The following is a 17,088-nucleotide window of genomic DNA, read 5'->3' on the forward strand; positions in this document are numbered from 1 at the left end:
TACAGAGAGAGAGGGAGGGAGGCAAACCGTAAGAGACTCTTAAATACTGAGAACAAACTGAGGATCGGTGGGGGGGTGGAGGAGGGGAAAGTGGGTGATGGGCATTGAGGAGGGCACCTGTTGGGATGAGCACTGTGTGTTGAATGGAAACCAATTTGACAATAAATTATATTTAGTATAAAAAAAGAGATAGAAATTGTTTCTAGATTCTTTCTTGAGGGAAATTAGAAGATGTGTACAATGACTGCCAATTAAGATATTTACTGCAATATTATTTATAGCAGTGAAGAACCTCACTCAATAGTAGTGAAATGATTAAATGCATATATTTACAAAATAGTATAATATTTTGTAATCACTGGAAATGATACAATGTGACACCGATTTTATAAAACATCTAGGGCATATTGAAAGACCTGAAGGAAATTAACCCACATACTAACATGAATTAGTAGTGGCTATTTCTTAGGTGTTAGAATTATCAGTGATTTTTATTTCTTCATTACTTTTTTTTGAAGTGTTGCACATCTGTCAGTGTATATAAGTTAATAAATAATAAACATTTATTGAATACTTTGTGTCAATCACTAAACATTTTCAACTTTTTTTAAAGGTTTATTTTTTTTAAATGTTTTTTGTTTGTTTGTTTGTTTTTTTGAGGGAGAGAGAAAGAATGTGCTAGTGGGCGAGAGGGGCAGAGAAAGAGCGAGTGAGAATCTTAAGCAGGCTTCAAGCTCAGCACAGAGCCCGATGTGGGGCTCAATCCTACAACTGTGAGATCATGATCTGAGCTGAAATCAAGAGTCAGATGCTTAACCAACTGAGCCACTCAGGTGCCCCAAACATTTTTCATCTTTTATACTTAATTCTCCTAATAACCATAAGAGGTTTAATTATCCTTATTTTGTAGATGAGGCAATGAAAGCATGGAGAGATTGAGTACCTTGACGATTTGATTCTATCCTTCTACATTTACTCTTTGCTCTTTTTTTAAATTTATTTTTTATAGTAATTTCTACACCCACCATGGGGCTTGACTCACAACCCCGATGATCGTTTTCGACTTGTGCTTTGTTTTGTCCCTGTCTCCAGCATTCTGCTCATAGAAATAATGGTACAGTGAACATCTTTGCAGATAAATCTGTGTGTGCATTTCTGATTATCTTCCTAGAAAAACAGGGTCATAAAATTACTGGATCAAAGAATATAAAACATGTTAAAGGCTCCTGATGCAAATTGTGAGATTGCATATGACAAATGATCATTTCTCCTTAAACTTAAGATGTTTTGGGGCTATAAATTTGGGAGAAATAGGTCATCTAATCATCAAGGGGGATTTTTGCTTTCATCATTGTTCTTCTAAAAGACCTCTTTAAGCCTGCTGGAGAGACCGTAAGCAGAAAAAAATAGGAGAGACAAACCGGAGTTTAAAGTGGGGCCATATACTGTTATGACCTTGTGGCCATTTACTTTTTCATTTTTCTGAATAACTTAAAGCTTGGATTAGCCCAGCAACCTTTCTATTGCAAATTGTTTTATCAAAATGTACAAAATATCTGTATTAAATTTGCATGTAATTTCTTTGATATTTTACCTGATAGGACCTCAGGATCATAATTAGTTGAAATTTCCATTGTGTCATTTCAAAAATAATAGATATAAAAGGTACAACACATTGATTAGAGACTGTAATGACCCTAGAAACTGTTATTTTTAAATAAAAAAGACTTTCTCCTCTGTTTTCTGTCCCTCCCCCCCATTTTTTTTTTCCCCCTAAGGAATCACTCTCTTTTTGTGACAAGCAAAATCCAAAATTTTGGGTTAATTAGCTGACGGTTTCTGTTAAGTGATTAAGGTTTTATTGTCATTCTCTTGAGCATATCTTCTTCCAAAGATGCTGTAGGGTGACTTTGATTCAAAGACTAACAGAAGATCTGTGCAGGAGGAGGGAGATTTTAACTTAAGGGGATCTAGAGAATAATTAATGAAATCAGAAAATTGCTCTGGTGAAGTTACTGAAGACATTAGGATTGAGTTTTCTAGAAAGATAAAGGGTAATCTGGCAGCCTGAAAATTTGTGAGAGGTATAATTGGAATAAATAAAAAAAAACATTACATTGAAATTTGAAGGCCGTAAATATTTTCAAGGAGAAAAAGTACTATTTTTTACTCTGAATAGTAAAATTATGAAACTACCATAAACGGCAAGTAGAAAATAAACACGAGGAGGGTTTTTATCAGGGCTTCTTAACCCATGATAAACAATTGGATGAGAAAGGTTCATATGTTGCAAAATTAGATATATATATGAGCATTTAGAAGGAGAGGCCTTCAGCAGTTCTTTCAGATTCTCAAAGGAACGACTCCAAAAAAACTCAAGCTCCTATCAGAGTGTAAACGTGACAGGAGGTCAGGAATTTTTGTCTGTTTTATTCACTCCTTTGTCCCTGGTTCCTGGCATGTAGGTCTCCCCAATCGATATTTGTTCAATGTACAATTTCTGTACATTTCTGCACGGCATAGTTACAACAAGAGATTTGTAGCAGTTAGAGATTGGAATACGTTCCGGATTTAGGGAGATTGATTTTACTGGTGTGCTTCTACATTTATTTAAAGTTTTTGTTTTGGTGTTTAAATCTAGATGAGTAGGGAGAACATTCGTGTGATAATTTTGTAATTGAATTCCTTCTTTTTTTCTATGCCAACATGGAAATGTAATAGGAAAGTTATTCTAAACCATACATATTCATTCATCAGTATATTAGAAAATGTTGTGCTCTGATGCTATTTTCGTTCATTCATGAATGAGACCTTTGTACAAAACTTCCCCTTAAATTTTTGAATGGAAGATTTTGCGAATTGTTTTCATTAGATCAACTAGTATGATACTGGCTAAAAATGTAAAATCAACAAGATGTTGACAAATTTACCTGCAGAGAACGTTGCTTCATCAGCAAGAAATGTATGCAGTGAAGCTTTATTTTACCTCACTATCATTATACAGCATTTTTTTTAGCAGGTGATACAGTATAATCTGTGATTACATTAGTCAGCGTAATAAGTTTCTGTACTCTTTAAAACTGAAATTTGAGAGAAGGTTAAAAAGAATGACAGAAGGGTAAAATGCAAGCCTGTTTTAAAAATTGTAAAAATGAGAACATTTCTAAGATAAGAGAAAAAGTGAATTTCTAAAAATTGAACTGTGACGGGAACTGTAGATTTTATGAACCATCAGTTTTCTCTGTTAAAGGGATGATTGTAAGTTCTTTATATTAGTGATTTTTACCAGTCAGACATGAAAGATAATCTGAGTAACTGCTGCCTGTATTCGATTATATGTGAGTAGATTTTTCGTACTTGATAAGATCTCTGCCAGATTTAAAAAATTACTGGATTTTTATATTTTCCATAATTATTTTTGCTACTGTGAATAGGAGCTGTGATTATTCTAAATTTATTTGAAAATGATCGCATCCTTATTCTAAAAGGCTGTCAGAACATTTGGATCATTTTGGTCTTTTGCATCATTTAAAGAGACCTTGTGAGATTCCCGGAATAATCTTAATAGAAGGGCAGGAATGTGCCCTCATAGATTACATATCTTGCAGTCTGGTTCCTTTCTTTAGTTGGAATCTGATGAGTTTCTAGTCACTACACATTCTAGTATTCAAGTCCAGTTGGGCCTTGAACAGCACAGGTTTCAACTGTGCTGGTCTACTTGTACGTGGATTTTTGTGGATAAAGGCAGTCTAGTACAGTTAATGTATTTTCTCTTATGACTTTCTTAACATTTTTCCCCTTATTGTAAGAATACAGTATATAATACGTGCAACATACAAAATAATGTGTTAATCAACTGTGTGTTATCAGTTAGGCTTCCAGTTAACAGCAGGCTATTAGTATTTAAATTTGGGGGGAATCCAATTATACGGTTTTTGACTGCGCAGGGATCAGCACCCTTAACCCCTATATTGTTCAAGAGTCAGCTGTGTAAAATACATCCTGAAGTCAAATTTAGAGTGTTGAGTTGGCATCTTGGAAATAACTTAGGCTGATCTTTTTACCCAGTGGGATAACCCTTTTTATAGCATTTTCTAACAACCTTTGCCTTAAAAACAGTGAGCCGGGACTTCATTTCTTTATGAAGCAGCCTTTTCACCAATTATGTAATAATTATTCTGCGTGTGGAGTTGAAATCTACTTTGTGCTAGCCACCATAACTGCCTTACTCCCCTTTTCAGATTAGGAGGTATACAGACAAATACTGAGAATATCATCATGAACATCACTGAGATTCATTTACTCTTAGTTTTTTTGCTCTGTTTGCTTGAGATTATTATTTTCTCTATCAAAGAAAGACCTATACTTCAAGGGTCTTGAATTAAGATATAATTAAGATACATTCAACTTGTAGATTTCTGTTCTTTATAATTCTAGTAATTCTGCTCAGAAAGGAAGTGAGGTTAATGTGCCATCTGAACCCCGATTCAACTTTCTCTTTTACTTTTGAACTGAAGGGAAATAAGGCTGTCCTTGGAGGACCTCATTTGACCTGAGATCCTCCCAAGCACCAGAGCTGGGCCATTGTTCTCTTTATTTATTGCACATGGAAGCTTCTAGATAATTTTTCTTGCTGCAGGTTTAAAGCCTTGCCCCTTCAAAGCTTGTGCTATTTGGCTATTTATAGTCTCTTCAGTGTTGTTAAATACCAACTGACCTCCCCAAGTCACTCTTGTTTATATGACTTTTTTCTTTGAGAATAAGAAACTATAGCATTGATTACGTGTATACCATGACCACAGTTACCTAACCTGTTTGACCTGAACCATGTGAAAAGTAGTGATATCAAAGTAGTAATAGAAATTACTCTTTTTGTAGATGAAATACTCCTTACATTAATCAAGTGAAATGAAAATTAAAACAAGTCCCATGTTAAGTAATATATATGGAGACAAGATGGAAAAAACAATTGACATGCACAAAGAAACCCCAAACCAAAACAAAAACAATAAAAACCACCCCTGCTAAAAATGATTATAACCCATAAAGAAGGTTAAGGAGGTATAAACCAACTATTTCCTAGGGTAACCAAAGTGAAAGTTGGAAATAGGAAGGTTATGTATCTATTAAGGAGGTATTGGAAATACTAGATGGACATCGGGAAGTCTTAAAATGACACAGTGCCCTGACGGCGTGGTTACAAGAGAAAACATATTTTTATAAAAAGCTTGGCTTAAGCTCTTGCTATGTCTGAACAAGAGGCTCATTCAAAAGTGAAGCAAAACGAAAGACCTGGGCATGCTGGTACAAATCAGACCTCTTTGAAGTAGTTGTAGTATTCCTGAAACTGATTTGTACTCCAGTGGTAACTGGTTTAGTGATTTGTCCTAGAAGATGAAGTGAAAGTTTAAATTTCATTAAACATGGACTATTGCATGACTGTACTTCCCACTATGGACAGAAAAGATCTGTTGCAAATAAAAGCTTTATTTGCTTTGAGGGAGAAATGATTCCATGAACCTAAGATGATGATACTTTAGTATCAAGAATTTTGGCAGAGTTGTAGATACCATTTTGTTAACAGGTTAGGAAATATTTGGTGGGGCAGTCAAAAATTCGACTTCAGTTCAGGGGTGCCTGGGTGGCTCAGTCGGTTGGGTGTCCAACTCTTGATCTCAGCTCAGGTCATGATCTCACGGTTCTGTGGGTTCGAGCCCCACCATTGGTCTCTGAGCTGATGGCACAGAGCATGCTTGGGATTCTGTCTCTCACCCTCTATCTCTCGTTCTCAAAACCAAACCCGCTCGCTCTCTCTCGTGCTCAAAAACAAACATTAAAAAAATCTTTAAAAATATTTCTAGTATGTCTGAATGATATTGGTTATGAATAGGTGCAGATGAATTAGTGTGTTATTCGTATTTACCAGTTTTTTTGGCTTCACAGATTTGGTTTTAGTCATGATTTAGTTGATTATGCCTGTGAACAAATGGAATATCATATTTCTAACTTGGCTAAAGGAATTTTAAATAAAGGTTAAGTACAAAAATAATATTTTAGAGAGTAGTTAGTCTCTTCTCTTGGGTTGAGGATTAAATTCACTAAATAGAGAATAGTAAGAAACCAGTTATAATTTAAAATGAAGGTGAGTTTGAGTTTTCAATGCCAGAGTTAAAAATGTAGCCTATTTACTGAAAAATGCCGCTACTGAATGTGTACCATTACATGAGTTCTTATGTATAGTAAAATGACCACTCCCTGCATAGTAACCATCACATTATTAGAGGTGTGGTATAATAATTCATAATCCATGTCTCCCTCAATTAATACAATTGGACTTTGAAGAATATGTATCTCAAGCCTTCTCTGTAGATGAGATAAATATTAGGCCTTGTAGATATATGAACTATTTTGCCAACTATTTATTTTAGCAAATAAAATAAAAATATATTAAATGTATCATTGCTTAATGAAGGTATTGACATGTTAGTTCAGTCATTGACATTAGTAAAAGCATTACGTGTCACTGCAAAGAGAACAAAGGGAGTGGGAAACTGTAGATTAAAAGGGATTTAATTGACCCAGTAACAGTTGCCTGTATGGATTTTGTTTAGATCTGGATTAGAACAGACTTTAAAAAAAAGAAAACACTTATGAGACAGTTGAGGAAATTTGAGCATTGATTTGGCATTTGATGTTATGAAGAAATTATTATTAATTTACTGTAGATATTATAATGATATTGGCTTATGCTTCAAAAGCAAATCTTTGTCTTTTTTATTTTTATTTATTTTTACAATTTTTAAATTTTAAAAATTTACTTCCAAGTTAGTTAGCAGATAATGTAATAATGATTTTGGGAGTAGAATCCAGTGATTCATCCCCTACATACCCAGTGCCCATCCCAAGTGTCTTCCGTAATGCCCTTTGCCGATTTGGCCCATCCCCTCACCCATAACCCCTCCAGCAACCCTCAGTTCTGTATATTTAAGAGTCACTTATGTTTTTTTCCCCATCTCTGTTTTTATATTATTTTTGCTTCCCTTCCCTTCTGTTCATTTATTTTGTGTCTTAGATTCTACATATGAGTGAAATCCTGTGATACCTGCCTTTCTCTGACTAATTTTGCTTAGCATAATACACTCTGGTTTCATCCATGTGGTTGCAAATGGCAAGATTTCATTCTTTTTGATTGCCGAGTAATACTCCATTGTATGTATATGCCACGTCGTCTTTATCCATCCATCCATCGATGGACATTTGGGCTCTTTCCGTACTTTGGCTATTGTCGATAGTGCTGCTATAAATATTTGGGTGCATGTGCCCCTTCGAAACAGCACACCTGTATCCTTGGGTAAATACCTAATAGTGCAATTGCTGGATCGTAGGGTAGTTCTATTTTTAATTTTTTGAGGAAACTCCATACTGGTTTCCAGAGCGGCTGTACCAGTTTGCACTTTTACCAACAGTGCAAAAAGGGCCCTCTCTCTCTCTGCATCCTCACCAGTATCTGTTGTTGCCTGAGTTGTTAATGTTAGCCATACTGACAGGTGTCAGGTGGTATCTCATTGTGGTTTTGATTTGCATTTCCCTGATGATGAGTGGAGTTGAGCATTTTTTCATGTGTCTGTTAGCCATCTGGATGTCTTCTTTGGAGAAGTGTCTATTCATGTCTTTTGCCCATTTCTTCACGGGATTATTTGTTTTTTGGGTGTTGAGTTTGATAAGTTGTTTATAGATTTTGGATACTAGCCCTTTATCTGCTATGTCATTTGTAAATATCTTCTCCCATTCCATCGGTTGCCTTTAGTTTTGCTGATTGTTTCCTTCACCGTGCAGAAGCTTTTTATCTTAAAACAAATTTTTTTTTAATGTTTATTTATTTTTGAGAGAGAGGGAGAGACAGCAGCAGAGTGTGAGCAAGGTTGGAGTAGAGAGGGAGACATAGAATCTGAAGCAGGCTTCAGGCTCTGAGCTGTCAGCACAGAGCCTGATGCAGGGCTTGAGCTCACGAACCTCGAGATCATGACCTGAGCTGAAGTCGAACACTTAACTGACTGAGCCATCCAGGTGCCCCCAGAAGCTTTTTATCTTGATGAGGTCCCAATAGTTCATTTTTACTTTTGTTTCCCTTGCCTCTGGAGACATGTTGAGTAAGAAGTTGCTGCAGGTAAGGTCAAAGAGGTGTTTGCCTGCTTTCTCCTCCAGGATTTTGATAGCTTCCTGTCTTATGTTTAGGACTTTCATCCATCTTGAGTTCATTTTTGTGTGTGGTGTAAGAAAGTGGTCCAGGTTCATTTTTCTGCGTGTCGATGTCCAGTTTTACCAGCACCATTTGCTGAAGAGACTGTCTTTATTCCATTGGATATTCTTTCCTGCTTTGTCAAAGATTAGTTGGCCATACATTTGTGGGTCCATTTCTGGGTTTTCTATTATGTTCCATTGGTCTGAGTGCCTGTTTTTGTGCCAGTACCATACTGTCTTGATGATTACAGCTTTGTTGTTGTTTTTTTTTAGTTTATTTATTTTTGAGACAGAGAGAGACAGAGCATGAACGGGGGAGGGTCAGAGAGAGAGGGAGCCACCGAATCTGAAGCGGGCTCCAGGCTCCGAGCTGTCAGCACAGAGCCCGACGTGGGGCTCGAACTCTTGAACTGTGAGATCATGACCTGAGCTGAAGTCGGACGCTCAACCTACTGAGCCACCCAGGCACCCCAATTACAGCTTTGGTAGTACATCTTGAAGTCTGGAATTGTGATGCCTTCAGCTTTGGTTTTCTTTTTCAGGATTGCTTTGGCTATTTGGGGTCTTTTGGGGTTCCATGCAAATTTTAGGATTGTTTGTTCTAGCTCTGTGAAGAATGCTGGTGTTATTTTGATAGGGATTGCATTGAGTATGTAGATTGCTTTGGGTAGTATCAACATTTTAACAATATTTTTTCTTCCAATCCATGAACATGGAATAGTTTTCCATTTTTTTGTGTCTTCAATTTTTTTCATAAGCTTTCTGTAGTTTTCAGTGTATAGATTTTTCACCTCTTTGGTTAGTTTTATTGCTAGGTATTTTATGACTTTTGGTGCAATTGTAAGTGGAATTAATTCTTTGATTTCCCTTTCTGCTGCTTCATTATTGGCATATAGAGATGCAACCAATGTCTGTGAATTGATTTTATATCGTGTGACTTTGCTGAAATCATGAATCAGTTCTAGCAGTTTTTTGGAAAAGGCAAATCTTTACCTTAGAGATACATACAGAATATCTACAGATGAAGTGGTATAATGTCAGGAATTTGTTTGAGGATAATCCCGAGTGGTGGTAGAGGGGTTGAGGGGCAGGTGGGATATATCAATGAAACATGATTTGCTGGGAGTTTATAATGGTGGAGTCATTATACTATTCTGAATAATTTTGCATTAGTTTGAATTTTTTTGTGATAAAGATTTAGAACACATCTAATGCGACATTGTTGAAAGGATACTGGGAGCACTAGGTGACACTGCTATATAATGTATTCAGAAATTAAGATGGATATGAGCAACAAATGTACTTATAAGCATGTCTTATGTATAAATCTTGTATTTTGTTTTTCTTTAGAGCTGAAGCCATTTATTTGAATCTTGGATGATTAGCACCTAAATGCTTAACTCTCAAAACTACTCAAGAGTCCCACAGTCAGGATTAGATGATTCAAGTTACCACCAAGAAATTACTGTCTTAAGTTCTCCGGTAAGATTATACCAATATTCTAAAGGCTAAATAGTGACTATGAAGGCTAAAAAGATTTTTAAATGCTATATTTGAGCCACTAGCTTCTATTAGAATTCTTTTAATGTTTGTTTACTTTTGAGAGAGAGAGCGTGTGTGTGAGCTGGGGAGGGACAGAGGGAGAGGGAGACAGAGGATCCCAAGTGGGCTCTGTGCTGACGGTATAGAGCCTGATGCAAGGCTCGAACTCACCACCATGAGATCATGATCTGAGCCAGTCAGACACTTAACTGGCTGAGCTACCCAGGAGCTTCTATAATTTTTTAATCCCGACTACTGTGGCAGGAGTTGGAAGTTGTGATAACCAACCAAAGATCTTAGAAATATCAACATGCAACAAGGCTTTATGGCATTTCCTGCTCACAGATTCAGCTAGTAATGGGTACAGTCTTGCCTCTGGAATGCCTTGTTTTCTCCTTGCTATATGTCTCAGGATGGATCTTCCCGAAGCTGATGCTGAAAAGGAGTTTGGCTTCCAGGATGTTCATTGGGGATCAACACCTGTAAAGAGAGGAGGTTAGGAAGCAGATTAGGCAGAGGAAATTGAATTGCAATTCAGACTTAACAAAGCTTTGGCCACCCTACAGGAAGTTCTGCAGTTGTGAGGGTTTCTTTCCCTCCATAAGTAAATAGTAAGCTCTTTGGGGACAGAGACCTATTTTCAATGCCCTTGCACAGGCCATTGTAAAGCTACTCAGCAAATATTTGTGGAATGAAAGAAATCTGAGTAATATCTTGTGGGTTTTTGTTGTTGTTGTTGTTGTTGTTGTTGTTGTTGTTTTTTCTGTAACACCCAAGCCTTGCCTGTCCTTTCCCCAGATGAAAGTGCAGCTTAGAGCAATGGGGTTATTGGAGACACAGGTGGTTGTCCTCTATATCATGAGCAAACATGGAGGTAACTTGCCCTCTATAATCAGCCTGCTATAAACCACTGTTTCTGGGCTCCATAAGATAAGGAGGACCTGCATCGGGGCCCAAGGAGAACCACTAAACAGGAGTTGTAAAGAATATGAGATCCTAGGGGGAAGGCGGGGAGAAGATCCTGGAAGACACAGTGACAGCTTCTCGCTACTGAGGCATATGGATTATGGTTCTAACCTGTTGTTTTTTTTTCTGTGTGTGGGGAATAGGCTGTGCGGATATGAATTTTTATCCTTTTATGCTCAAGGGTTAAGAGAGCATCTTAGAAGTCTTTTTTTAAAAGTCAACTTGTCTTCTAGTAAGTATGGTCCTGCTTTAGTCTTTCATTTGATTTCCTTGTTTTTCCCTCATTTTTACTGTAGGATTCCCTGAGACAGGATATGTGTTAATAAATCCTCTAAAATTTCCCTGAACTTTACTAATGTATTATTTACTGCCTTGCATGTAGAGACCTTCAATTATTACCTTTTAAATGAATGAAATAAAAAATAATTGATTCTACACCATAATTAATGTGTTGTAGAATAAGTGTTTAATAAGGATTACACTCAGCAATTCAGGACCAGAAATTTGCTTGTTTTTACATTACAGTTTTTTTTATAAGACTTTTTAAATTTTTAAGTAATCTCTACACCCAACATGGGGCTTGAACATAACAACCCCAAGATCGAGAGTCACATGCTCTTCTGACTGAGCAAGCTGGGTGTTCCCATACATTACAATTTTTCTGATGCCTATTTAGACTCTTTTATGCTTCATCTTTTAAAATATGTAAGTTACTTTCTTCAGGTTGACTATTAGAAGAAGGAGATTGTACTTGTGTTTCACTGGGTGAATTACATTTATTTATTTTTCATGATTAACATGTATATCCTTCAAAGTTTTAAATTTGATTATTTAGGGAGTTTATGCCTTATCTGATCCTTCTGTATTTTTATGTCCTTCTTGCTTACTTAGTACCCCACCAGAGGGCAGGCAAAGGAAAGGAGAAAAGAAGATACTGATTTCAGTTCCCAAATTCTTACATAGGCACCTTTCACTTGCATATTTTGTTGTGCTTCTGGGTGATGTGAAGACAATAGGATCATCTGCCTTTTGCTATTTTAAAATATTTAGTAGAATGCTCAGTTATTTGGAATTAAATTATGTAAGGTTGATTTCCGGAATTATAGAACTAAATAAGTATACTTTAAATTCTTCAACTTTATATTCTCAGATCCATGTATTTTTAAGTTATCCATCTTTTCTTGGTAATTCATGCCACTGTTTTCATTGCTACTATTGATCATTACGATTGACTGTAAGGAGAAGATTTTGTGTTTAAAAGTACACTAGAATGTTCACAATACAGTGTCAAGTTTTAAAATACTCCTTTCAATGTCCCATAACACTTGATGTTTCTGAGGTGATCAGGGAATTTTCAGAATGATAAGAATTATCTTTTGAAATTCAAGTTACTGTTTTGCTCTTTTGTTGGAAGTTTCTTTAAAAGAAAGACACGCCTCAAACGAAAGTAAATTTGCCTGAACATTATCACAGCATAGGTTTTAAAGTCTAGATGAGGACGCTAAATATTTTATGGTCTCAGTATTGCCGTTAACACCCATTGTACACGGACACTAGATGTGTATATGAAGTGCAGTTTCATGGTCTCTAGCTGTTTGGCCTGTTATCAGTACGAACAGCAAATGGTGTCCAAATCAGCTTCAAAACAGCTGGCAGTTGACTTGCTGGCATTTAGCACCACCTAAGTACACAATGACAGTTTTTTGCTCTTTGACACAAAGAATGTACCTTCCCTTCTCACCGGGAAGCTGGTGCAACCATCTTTCTGTGTGCTTTTGGATCTAGTAATGCAGAAGAACCTTAAAATGGATTTTTTAAAGAGAGTCGTTCCTCCCATTCTTTCGGGAGATGTGGTTTTGGACACTAGAGATAGTTTTCGGGAAAGCTCCCCAAGATTACTTAAGATGAAACGTCTTAGTTTACTTTCATCAGAGAAGATTGTAGATGAGAAAGATGGAATCCATTTCTGTCACACTAATTATGACAAACACCAGCATCACCAACTAGGTAAAGTAAAAATGTACTATTTTCAATTCTTTAAAATACTTTAGGAAAGGAAAATTATTTTTGTAAGTACCGTTCTAACGAGCATACGTTTTTGTTTTGAAAATCAAGTTTATTAAAAATGTTTAATATAGTAAATGTCTATTTGATCTAATTTTTTTTATAGTATCCAAGTTTTTGCTTTGAGTTTAGATGGAGAAATATTGATGGTATGGATCAAGATGAAGCCATTAATACAGTAAAAAGTCTGGTGATCTTTGGAAAATATTTTGATGAACAAAGTATTATATTTATTGAAACAATGTTACTGGTACAACCTATGGGATATGTAAATGAAAATTAAGATACAGGTTTTATCTATCACTATAGAAGCCACTTATTTTGTTTAAAAAATATATCCCATTCTTAAAAAAAAAAAAAAAATATATATATATATATATATATATATATATCCCACTCTTCTAAAGATAGTGACTATTTGGAGTAAAATATCAAAAAAGTCACATCTTTGAATATAATGATTATTTTGTGTCATAGTATCTTTGTTTTCTTTAATCCAGCAATATTGAATTTGGTGTCTTTTAAAGTCTGAGAGAATAATATTTCTTATAAATTAAGAGAAAGATCAGCTGTGTGTATAGCAGCTGGCAAATATTAAGACAGGAAAATCCTTTAGGAAGAATATGGAAAAATGCTCTAAGTTTTTACATTTTTGATTAAAACACTTTAAAATGTTAAAATGTTTTGTATGATTATGACCTTTTTTAAATTTTATTTTTAATTTTTTAAAATTTACATCCCAATTAGTTAGCATATAGTGCAACAATGACTTCAGGAGTAGATTCCTTAATTCCCTTTACCCATTTAGCCCATCCCCCCTCCCACAACCCCTCCAGTAACCCTCAGTTTGTTCTCCATATGTATGAGTCTCTTCTGTTTTGTCTCCCTCCCCGTTTTTATATTATTTTTGTTTCCCTTCACTTATGTTCATCTGTTTTGTCTCTTAAAGTCCTCATATGAGTGGTCATATGATATTTGTCTTTCTTTGACTAATTTCACTTAGCATAATACCCTCCAGTTCCATTCACGTAGTTGCAAATGGCAAGATTTCATTCTTTTTGATTGCCGAGTAATACTCCATTGTGTATATGTGTGTGTATATATATATATATATATATATATATATATATATACACACACCACATCTTCTTTATCCATTCATCCATCAATGGGCATTTGGGCTCTTTCCATACTTTAGCTATTGTTGGCTATTGTTGATAGTGCTGCTATAAACATGGGGGTGCATGTGTCCCTCTGAAACAGCACACCTGTATCCCGTGGATAAATGCCTAGTAGTGCAATTGCTGGGTCATAGGGTAGTTCTAGTTTTAGTTTTAGGAACCTGCACATTGTTTTCCAGAGTGGCTGCACCAGCTTGCATTCCCATGATTATGAACTTTTCTAATCTTAGGGAATAAATAACTGCTCATATAAATTAATGTAATATTTAGTAGAAAGAAGAGTTTCTGTAAGCTCTCTTAAGTTTTTTATAGCTGTTTTCTATGCATATTTTCATATGCACATGCACATTTTTATTTCTAGAATTTAAAAATGAGATTTACTATCCAAACTCCTCTTGCCTTTTCTTTTAATACATCATAAACATCTCTCTGTCTCACTTAAAGTGCTCTCCGTTGTTGTATATAATAGTTTATTCAATCAGTGTCTTAAACTGATGAACATTTAGAATGATTTTAATTTTTAGTTATTAAAAATAATTATGTAACAAATATTCATTTATATCACTTTTTACCTCTGTATGATTACTTCTCAGTATAAATTTCTTTGTACATTTTAAATTTGAATACACAATGCTAAGTTACCATTCACAAATTTCTCAATTTAAGCTCCCCAGGGCTTGTCCCTGTTTTTTTGTATTCTCCCTATTTCTTGTCAGTTTAAAAAATAGGGTCATATTTATGAGAAACCGTATATTTTGTTTTAAAAATATCAATTGTGTAAAAGAAAGGAGAAGGAAATTTAAGTTTTCAGAAGAAATTTATGTTGGCATTTACAATGTAATGGTTAGAAGTCATTTTTATGCTCTTCACATATTTGGGTGGATGAAGTAAAGGTGAGGCCACTGATGGATTAGTGTGTCTTAATTTAAATTAAAATCTGTAGGGGAACTTGTGTGGCTCAGTTGGTTCAGCATTTGACTCTTGATTTTGGCTTAGGTCAGGATCTCCTGGTTCGTGAGACCAAGCCCCGGGACGGGCTCTACGTTGACAGTGTGGAGCCTACTTGGGATTCTCTTCCTCTCTTTCTCTCTCTCTCTCTCTCTCTCTCTCTCTCTCTCTCTCTCTGTCTCTCTCTCTCTCATTCTCTCTCTCTCTCTACTCCCCAACCCCACTGGTGCACACTCTTTCTCTCGCTCTCTCTCTCAATAAATACATAAACATTTAAATTAAAATCTGTAAGTCATTCAGCCCTTAGTTTTGTGTTCAACAGTGTATGCATATGTGAAACCTATGAATATATTTATATGTGCAGTGATTTCAGCTATTAAAAATTTACTTTAGTGTTCACTCTTGAATCATCTTAGTTTCCTTACCGTACCAAGGACTGCATGGTTGGACTTGGTGCTTAAATGTTCTCTACTATCTCCATTTGTTTAATATGGTTCCTTTTTTTTTTTTTTAAGACTATTTTACACATTTTTGAATGCAGCACACACGTTACAAAGTGTAATAATAAGATTTGCAATTTATATTAATTTGCAAATAAGCACTCAATGGTTAAGAATTTTCCCTAGTATTTATCCTTTTGCCAATCGTGGTCAAAAGCAAAGCAGAATCATGGAGTGCTGAAGAATCTGTTTGAAATTTCAGAGGCTACAGGTTCTTTGTGGAATAACTATTGCCCAGTTTTTCTCTTCAAGAACAGAATTCAGTTTGGGGCGCCTGGGTGGCTCAGTCGGTTAAGCGTCTGACTTCAGCTCAGGTCGTGATCTTGCAATTTGTGAGTTCGAGCCCCGCATCAGGCTCTGTGCTGAAAACTCAGAGCCTGGAGCCTGCTTTGGATCCTGTGTCTCCCTTTCTCTGCCCCTCCCCTGCTTGTACTCTGTCCCTCTCTGTCTCTTAAATAAACAAACAAACAAACAAATAAATAAATAAATAAATAAGTTTAAAAAAATTAGAAAAAAATTCAGCTTTATAGAGTGACTTAAAATTAACTTACAGGACTTCTTTGGCAATTTCTGTAGAGAGATTTGGTTTTAAAATGTCTGGTTCTTCAATTTCAAGTTACTGATCAAATTCCTTTTCTTGAATCTCAAGATGTGATACTAAATTTATATTGTAGATAAGAATAAGACACACATGATTCCCAGCCGTCTGCAAATAGGTTGCTTGCAACTCAGCTTGAGTGAATGTTACTTCCTGTTTTCTGGTGGTTCTGGGATAGAGATAATGCAGTAGTTTAGCCAGAAGTCACGCAGATATGACTGGGTGCAGTTCTAAGGGGTGTTACAGTTTTGTTCATGTAATAAAAGGAGAGATCAAGGCTATCGAGAGATTTCATATCACTAATACAGAGAAGGAACTATTCTTTGGAGAGAAACTGGTGTGGAATCTCTCTTTGTACTTGCATCAGGTGCCGAGTTATTTACTTGTTAACTCAAAATGGAAAATGTCATTTTAAGGGATGTTAGACAAGATTGTAATATGGACTGATAACTATGCTTTTGTGAGAGAATCAATTGAGAATAAGCCAGTCTGCAATATACAGAAATTTTCCTGGTACTTTTCGACCCTAGAAGTGTTCATAGATATTTGGGGTTTCCTTCACAAAAATATGCATAGAATTTAAAGGTGTTTTCAGGGTTGATATTTTGAACATTTCTCTTTGCTTTTGGTAATTTTTTTCACTTTGTAACTGTCTCTGGATATTAAGTCAACATGATATTTTAAGAATTTTGTAGACATTCTCAAACAGCTGACTGGATTTGCCAGAAATCCTCTGTTTTCTCTGTAAAACCTATTTACAGATGCCTGTGGCTGACACTGCACACTGTCCAAAGCCTTTCCCACCGTTTTTGCACCCAACAGGTTGGGTTGTGTGGGCTTACCAAGAGTTGGCTGTGTTTTAAGCCAAACCTGTTTATGCCAATTACGCTTGTAATGGTGATCGTGCAATTTAGTTAGGTATTACCTAATTCAGTGAAGTATGAGACTGAAAAGAAGGGGTTGTTTTGGTGTAAACAAGTTTGCTGTGGTCAGACTCCATAAAATGAATTCCTAAAAAACTAAAAAATTAAAAGTGCTCTTGAGCTAC

General features: G+C 35.7%; 1 protein-coding gene across 6 annotated transcripts in view; it reads left to right on the forward strand.

Moving 5' to 3' along the window:
- Window positions 1-17,088, forward strand: part of FRYL (FRY like transcription coactivator) — a 307,431-nt gene that overhangs the window by 90,549 nt on the left and 199,794 nt on the right. For all 6 annotated transcript variants that reach the window (XR_007151586.1, XM_047856238.1, XM_047856241.1 and 3 more), the window contains one exon: window positions 9,592-9,723. The gene's annotated coding sequence lies outside the window, so the exon portion shown is untranslated. The remainder of the gene's footprint in view (window positions 1-9,591; window positions 9,724-17,088) is intronic.

The sequence above is a fragment of the Prionailurus viverrinus genome, chromosome B1 (genome assembly GCF_022837055.1).
Source record: "Prionailurus viverrinus isolate Anna chromosome B1, UM_Priviv_1.0, whole genome shotgun sequence".
In the NCBI taxonomy this organism is placed as follows: Eukaryota; Metazoa; Chordata; class Mammalia; order Carnivora; family Felidae; genus Prionailurus; species Prionailurus viverrinus.